Here is a 7825-nt window from a genome sequence, read left to right on the forward strand (position 1 = left end):
ATGTAATGTATAGGGGCTACCTATTTTTTAATAAAAGGGCTAGAATGCAATCTAGGGTATAGTAAGGGGGGCTACCAATATTTGTATTAATAATGTAAAAGGTTTTTCAGCCAAGGTAAAATTACCCCCTTATTCTCGTAAAATGTCTTACCAATTATTTTCCGTAAGATATTTGTCAATCTGATAAAGCTTAGTTCACTGTAACACTCCCATTCCCAACCCGAACAATGGGTCAAAGCATTAGGATGTTACATTCTCTACTACATTCTTCACGTATCAAATATTTTCTTATAAACTTTTATAACTTTTCGGTTTAGTTTCTTTTTGTAATAAAAGTTTAATATTCACTAATTAATCATATTAAATCAAGTTTTTTTTTCTTGTTACACTTTAACCACATAATTTTTCTCAATATCTTATTTCACATATCAAATTTCTATGTATTTCATTTCTAATATTTCATCCACATATTTTCTCAAGTTAAATAATTTAGTCCTTATCATCATAAAATTCCATATTTTTCATAATTTCACTTTTACATTACTTTGTGCACATTTCAACATCTCGAATACATTCATTAAACTTTTATCATAATTTTCTTATTCACATATTAAATTGTTTCCCATTTAAACTTTTGTATAATTTTCAATTTAGTCCCTATTACCATGTAATTTATTTTTCACCATATAAGCACTTTAATCAAATAATTCATTATAATATCTTATTTCACATAACAAATCGTCATGCATATCAATTCCATTGTTTCGATTATAAATTTCACAAAGTTTACAATTTAATCTTTAACATCATGAAAATTCATTATTTACTATAATTTCACCTTAAAATCACTTCGTAATCAATTCACTAATTCATTTAAACTCTTTATCATAAATCTCAAATGCATATTTATTTCAGTGAAAACAAATTTTATAAAATATTTTTCAAGAAATCTGCTAAACAATAGAAAATATTTTGCTTAGATTGATCCAAACACTAGGAAATATTAACTTTTCTAGAAAATAAGTCCTTTTCCAGAAATTATTTTCCGGAAGTCATTTTTAGTGAAACAAACAGAGCCTTAGATTAGATTTTACCCTATTGGTATGTGAATGAAAGTTCAAAAAAAAAATGTAGTTTGGTACATGAACTATATTTCATTCTTCAATGTGGTACTTCGAGTATTTTCATTCCCAATTTGGTACATGTGGAATCATCTGTCAACTAATTTACCCCAAGAAAATGATGGTATGAAACAGGAATGTTACATCATCTTATATCCCTTACCAATTATTTAATGTCATTTCAACATTTTTTTTCATGTTATTGACACATCATTTTGGTAATTCGTTTCAGGAAGATTTCCCCTTTCCCACATGAACCAAACCTCCTATATCCACAAGTGAGCAATCTTCAAGCGTTTTATGAAAATTATTCATTCGTTTTTCCTCCCTCAAGACCCTCTATTTTTTTTATCCCATACAATATCTCATTAAAAACCCCACAAACAATCCAAGGTAAACTTTGGTCCTCTCCTAACTATGCAACAAATTCCACGTTTCCTCTTTCTCTTAAGGATCAGGAGCCCTATAGAATCCTGTCAACCTCCACTCCTGGCCATTATCATCCTCCTTGATATTAACATTTATGTGATTTTTCGAATAGCTCCTTAATTGAACAGACATTCCTAGCTTCCAAGCCAGACATAAGCCCCCTCGTGTACCATCTGTCAGAAACACAAGGCCATTTTGAAAACCACATCTACGGTAACATCTTTCCATCCTATCACAATTTAACTTAGTCTCAATAAGAAAGACCATCTAGGGACAAGCACTCTTTAACACATGTTGAAGTCTTCGAATAGCTGTGGATTCTCCAAACCATGAACATTCTAGCTTAATAGTTTCATTGTTCCCGACCGACATACCTTTTGGTAGCCCCCAATCCCTGTTGAAAAGGAGCTGAGTGTTGCTCCAAATTGGACATCTTCGAATCTGATCATTCAGAAACGTTAGAGTCTGTAAAATTATGGCCCAATGCATTAGTTACCAAATCTGGTGGCATCTTCTTTGACTCCACATCCTCTTTTGACAGTTGATCGGTCACTAGAGATTGTTTAGCCATCCCATCTTCACCATTGACCCCATAGATTACCACCAATATAGAAGCATTGTGTCATCGACCTCTTGGTAGAAAAGCCAAATTTCAGACTTTATTTTCCTAACAGTTTGGGTTCGACTTTAAGCGTCAATGAGTAAGGATGATCATCCTCCGCCTTATCTCTCTTGTTAGTGGGTATTGCATCACATTCCTTAACCCCATTGACTCATTCGACCACACTCAAAGCAGAAATTTGACAAATTTTCATATTTTAAAGCAAGCCATACATTTTCTTAACATCCAGTCGATATGAATATTCCTCTTCTTAATGATTTTTGCGCACCTAGTTGAACTTATAATCAACAAAACTCTCCTTTAACTTTGGATCTAATCATTCCTCCAAAAGTTGACCCAATAACGTGCATAAGATCTTTCTTATCACATTCCGGCTCACATGGACTAATCTTAAGCCAAAATGGAGAAAAACATGACGGATCTTACTCTTCTTGATAGGTTCTACCAACCGAGCAAAGATTATTAGTTGCCTTCTAAAAAACCAAGGTCGTCCCTCCATGATAATTTCCATATCATCTTCATTCTCAAATGAGATTAAGAATAAATTTTGCCCTGCCATTTCAATATCAAACTTCTTTTTTATCTTCCATATACTTTTTTATCTTCAATATTAGGATTATATAATTTCTTCATCCAAATAGAGCATAGCAATGCCAGCTTATCACTCAGGATGACCAATGAACTTTTCACAGATAATTGGACAAGTTCTTCTTCTAAGAGAGAAATCTCGTCCCTCCTCATTCTCAAAAAAGTCACCACTCTCTTTCAATCCAATCACAACTATCACTGTTTCTCTGGAACACTAAGAGAGAGCACTCTTGACTATTCAAATTATTCTTGACTAATTTCCTTTTTATTCTTGATATAACTTAAAGAAAATATTTTTTCTTTGTATTTTCCATTGTCACCCGATCTTCTCTCCGTCCCCTCCTCCTTCATTAGTATTGTCTCACTTCCTATTTCTTTCTTCTTTCCTTTTGTTTCCCTTGAAGCTTCAAAGGCTAGAACTTTCCTTGGTGATCATGGTGTTGCTTTAGGTGGTTCTGTTGAAAAGTCAATTAAGAGGGTGTTGAAAAGTCAAAAATGGGAGGTGCAATTGGCACCGAAAGAAAAAGTGATAAGCAAGTTGTTTAAAGTTGAATGGGATAATTGCAATTTTGGTTCCTAATTTTTTAGGCCGTTTGCAAGTTGGTCCCTGAACCTCAACTATAAATAGGCCTAATCATTTTTCATTTCAACCATCCCAACCAATCTTTCTCTCTTAGTTTCTCTCTTCTCCCATTTGAGAATTCTTAAAGAATTCTATTTGTTTGTAATATTTTGAAGATAGTAAAGTTATCATTTGGTGTTAGTGCCCGAGGACGTAGGTATAATTTACCGAACCTCGTTAAAACTCTTGTGTTCTTTCTTGTCCTATTTTTCTTTCAATATTTGAGGGTATAATAGTAGTATTTAATTGTGCTATTAAATTACTATAGAAGGGATATTCTGACTAAGGAAAGACTTGGTATTTAAGAGATCCATGTGATCCACTTCTCTTCCCTGAGAATTAAACTTTGTGTGATTTTTTAGTACAATAATTTACACGCTTCCGACCCTATTGTAACAACAAGTGGTATCAAGAGCCGAAGGTTAATCGTAGTATGCTCTGTGGTTGCAGTTTAAACTGATCTTCCACATCAGAAAAGATTTCCTTTGGTATATTGAAAGATTATGGAGAAAACGGTCGGTGTAGGAGCTTCAACATCGTCCATGTGGACAAGACCGACAATTGCAAATGCAAGATTGGCCGTGGAGATCTTTGATGGCACGGGCCATTTTGGTATGTGGCAAAGTGAGGTTCTAGATGCCCTTTTTCAGCAGGGTCTAGACATTGCCATTGATGAAGAGAAACCAGATGATGTACAGGAGAAAGATTGGAAGGCGATCAATCGGTTGGCATGTGGCACAATTCGATCATGCTTTTCTCGAGAGCAGAGGTATGCTTTTTCAAAGGAGACTTCTGCAAATAAGTTGTGGGTGGCACTTGAAGAAAATTTTTTGAAGAAAAATAGTCAAAATAAGCTCCACTTGAAGAAAAGACTGTTTCGCTTCACTTACGTCTCAGGTACCACAATGAATGATCACATCACCAAATTTAATCAGTTAGTCACTGATTTGCTAAATACGGATGAGACATTCAAAGATGAAGATTTGGCTTTGATGCTGTTGGGGTCACTTCCTGAGGAGTTTGAGTTCCTAGAAACTACTCTACTTTATGGCAGGAGTGATATATCTCTGAGCGAAGTCTGTGCGGCCTTATACAGTTATGAACAGAGAAATAAGGACAAACAGAAAAACTCAATTAGAGATACAAAAACTTTAGTAGTCCGAGGTCATTCGTACACTTGGAAGAAAACTCAGAAGGGGAGATCAAAGTTAAAGTCCAAACTTGGGAAAGATGAATGTGCCTTTTGTCATGAGAAAGGCCAGAGGAAGAAAAATTGTCCAAAGCTGAAGAATAAGGGAAAAGCTGCTGTAGATGCTTGTGTTGCAAAGCATGATACCAGTGACTCTGAACTATTACTGGTTGCATCATCATTGTAGTTCTATTTAGATGAGTGGATATTGGATTCAGGTTGTACATATCATATGTCCCCTAACCGGGAGTGGTTCTCTGATTTAGTAGAACTAAATGGAGGAGTTGTTTATATGGGCAATGACAATGCCTGTAAAACTGTTGGGGTAGGTTTAATCCAATTAAAGAATTAAGATGGATCAACCAGAGTTCTGACTGATGTTCGGTACGTGCCCAGTTTAAAGAAAAATCTCATCTCATTGGGAGCCTTGGAATCCAATGGTTCAGTTGTTACTATGAGAGATGGGGTTTTAAAAGTGACATTTGGCACACTTGTGATATTGAAGGGCATCAGGAAAAATAACTTGTATTACTACCAAGGTAGTACTGTTATTGGAGCGATCACTACTTCCCTTAGGTAACAAAGAATTGGACTCAATGCGTTGTGGCATATGAAGTTGGGACATGCCGTGAAAAATCCTTGCAAATTCTGGCAAAGCAAGGATTGTTGAAAGGTGCAAAGGCTTGCAAATTAAAATTTTGCGAGCATTGTGCTCTGGGAAAGCAAAAGAGAGTGAAATTCGGCACTGCTATCTATAATACAAAAGGTATTTTGGAATATATTCACTCAGATGTATGGGGGCCTTCCAAAATACCTTCGTTGGGAGGAAAACACTACTTTGTTACTTTTGTTGATGACTTTTCCAGAAGAGTTTGGGTGTATACCATGAGAACTAAGGATGAAGTGCTTAGAGTTTTTCTTAAATGGAAAACTATGATCAAAAACCAGACTGGCAAGAAAATCAAGCGGCTTAGGACGGACAATGGAGGGGAATATAGAAGTGATCCGTTCTTCGATGTGTGCCAAGAGTATGGTATTGTTTGACACTTCACAGTTAGGGATACACCACAGCAGAATGGAGTGGCAGAGCGTATGAATCGAACATTGCTGGAGAAAGTTCGATGTATGTTGTCCAATGCTGGGTTGGGCAAGCAATTTTAGGCTGAGGCTGTGACATATGATGGCCATCTTGTTAATCGTTTGCCATCATCTGCTTTAGAAAGAAAAACTCCTATGGAGGTATGGTCTAGAAAACCGGCTATAGATTATGATTCCTTACATGTGTTTGGATCCACTGCATATTACCATGTGAAGGAGTCAAAGTTAGATCCGAGGGTAAAGAAAGCTCTCTTTATGGGAATCACTTCTAGAGTGAAGGGATTTCGTCTTTGGTGCTTAGACACAAAGAAAATGATCTGTAGCAGAGATGTTACCTTTGATGAATCTACCACATTGAAAAAGGTAGCAGATGAAGATATTCAGACAAGCGATACTCCACAGCAGGTGGAGTGTACTCCAAAACAGGTGGAGTTTGAGCAGATAGGGATTTTTCCAGTTAATAAGTCTAATTCTCCAGCCACAATGAAGGAATTAGAGGTTGAAGAGGTTCTGACCCAAGAACCGTTAAGTACACCGTAACCGATTCAGCTTGCAAGGCCACGAAGAGAAATTCTTAGACCGCCGATTTATCGATATGGTGGCCACGCCTTCCCGTTGTTGATGATGATATTCCTGTCACTTATCAAGAAGCAATCCAAAGCTTAGAAAGTGACAAATGGAAAAGCGCCATGGATGAAGAAATGCAGTCTCTCCAGAAGAACAATACTTGGGAGTTGGCGCAATTACCGAAAGGTAAAAGGGCAATCGGATGCAAGTGGGTATTCGCAAAGAAAGATGGATCTCCTAGCAAGAAAGATGTTCGTTACAAAGCAAGATTGGTAGCTAAAGGCTATGCTCAGAAGGAGGGAATTGACTACAATGATGTATTTTCCCCTGTTGTGAAGCATTCCTCCATCAGAATTTTGTTGGCCTTGGTAGCACAGTTGAATTTGGAGCTAGCTCAACTTGATGTTAAGACGACTTTCTTGCATGGTGAGTTAGAAGAGGAGATCTATATAACTCAGCCCGAAGGATACACAGATGCTGGTGGTAGAAATTGGGTTTGTAAGCTGAACAAATCGCTATATGGATTAAAGCAATCCCCGAGTCAGTGGTACAAGCGATTTGATAGCTTTATAAAAAGGCAGAAGTACACAAGAAGCAAATATGACAATTGTGTGTATTTGCAGAAGCTGCATGACAGATCTTTCATTTATCTACTCTTATATGTTGATGACATGTTAATCGCTTCCAAGAGCCAAAAGGAGATAGACAAGCTGAAGGCTCAGTTGAATCAAGAGTTCGAGATGAAAGATCTAGGTGAGGCCAAGAAGATTCTCGGCATGGAGATAAATAGAGATAGACAGAGAGGCAAGCTTTGTTTGAATCAGAAGCAATATCTGAAAAAGGTATTACAATGTTTTGGTATAAATGAAAACACAAAACATGTAAGTACCCCACTTGCTTCTCATTTGAAACTTAGTGCTCAATTATCTCTGAAAACTGAAGAAGAAAGAGAATATATGGCAAAAGTCCCATATGCTAATGCAGTTGGGAGTTTGATGTATGCGATGGTGTGTACGCGGCCTGACATTTCACAAGCTGTTGGATCTGTGAGCAGGTATGTAACACCTCTATCCCGTAACCGTTGTCGGAATAGGAAAGGGGTATTACCAGACTTGTAACTCATGTCAGAACAGTAAAATTTTAGACTTTTTCTTGAAATAAAGATCATTCATTTAGATAAATGCTAAATACAGCTAGGGATAAAATTAAACTTCTATAAGTACACATTCAAAGGATGCCATTTTCGCATGGCTTATATACATTAACCAGAGTATTATTCCGCTACTAGTCTATTCTATACATGCCATAAAATAATACAAAACATAGTAGTACCATACAGTGGATAGTGATGGTGTGACGAGTTATTGACGATCCCCGAGCAAAGGCCAAATTTGATAATCTATAAAACAGAGAAACGTAACAACAGAGTAAGCTTTCAAGGCTTAGTAAGTCTTAAGTAAAACAATTAACTTTGCTGGATTAAATACATTTATAACTTCCAAAAAATCCAAGTGAAGTCTCGATGGGCTTAATAAGCCTACACAAGTACATAATACATACCTGGCCAACTTAATGTGCTGAACATCCGT

The sequence above is a fragment of the Gossypium arboreum genome, chromosome 4, assembly GCF_025698485.1.
Source record: "Gossypium arboreum isolate Shixiya-1 chromosome 4, ASM2569848v2, whole genome shotgun sequence".
NCBI lineage: Eukaryota > Viridiplantae > Streptophyta > Magnoliopsida > Malvales > Malvaceae > Gossypium > Gossypium arboreum.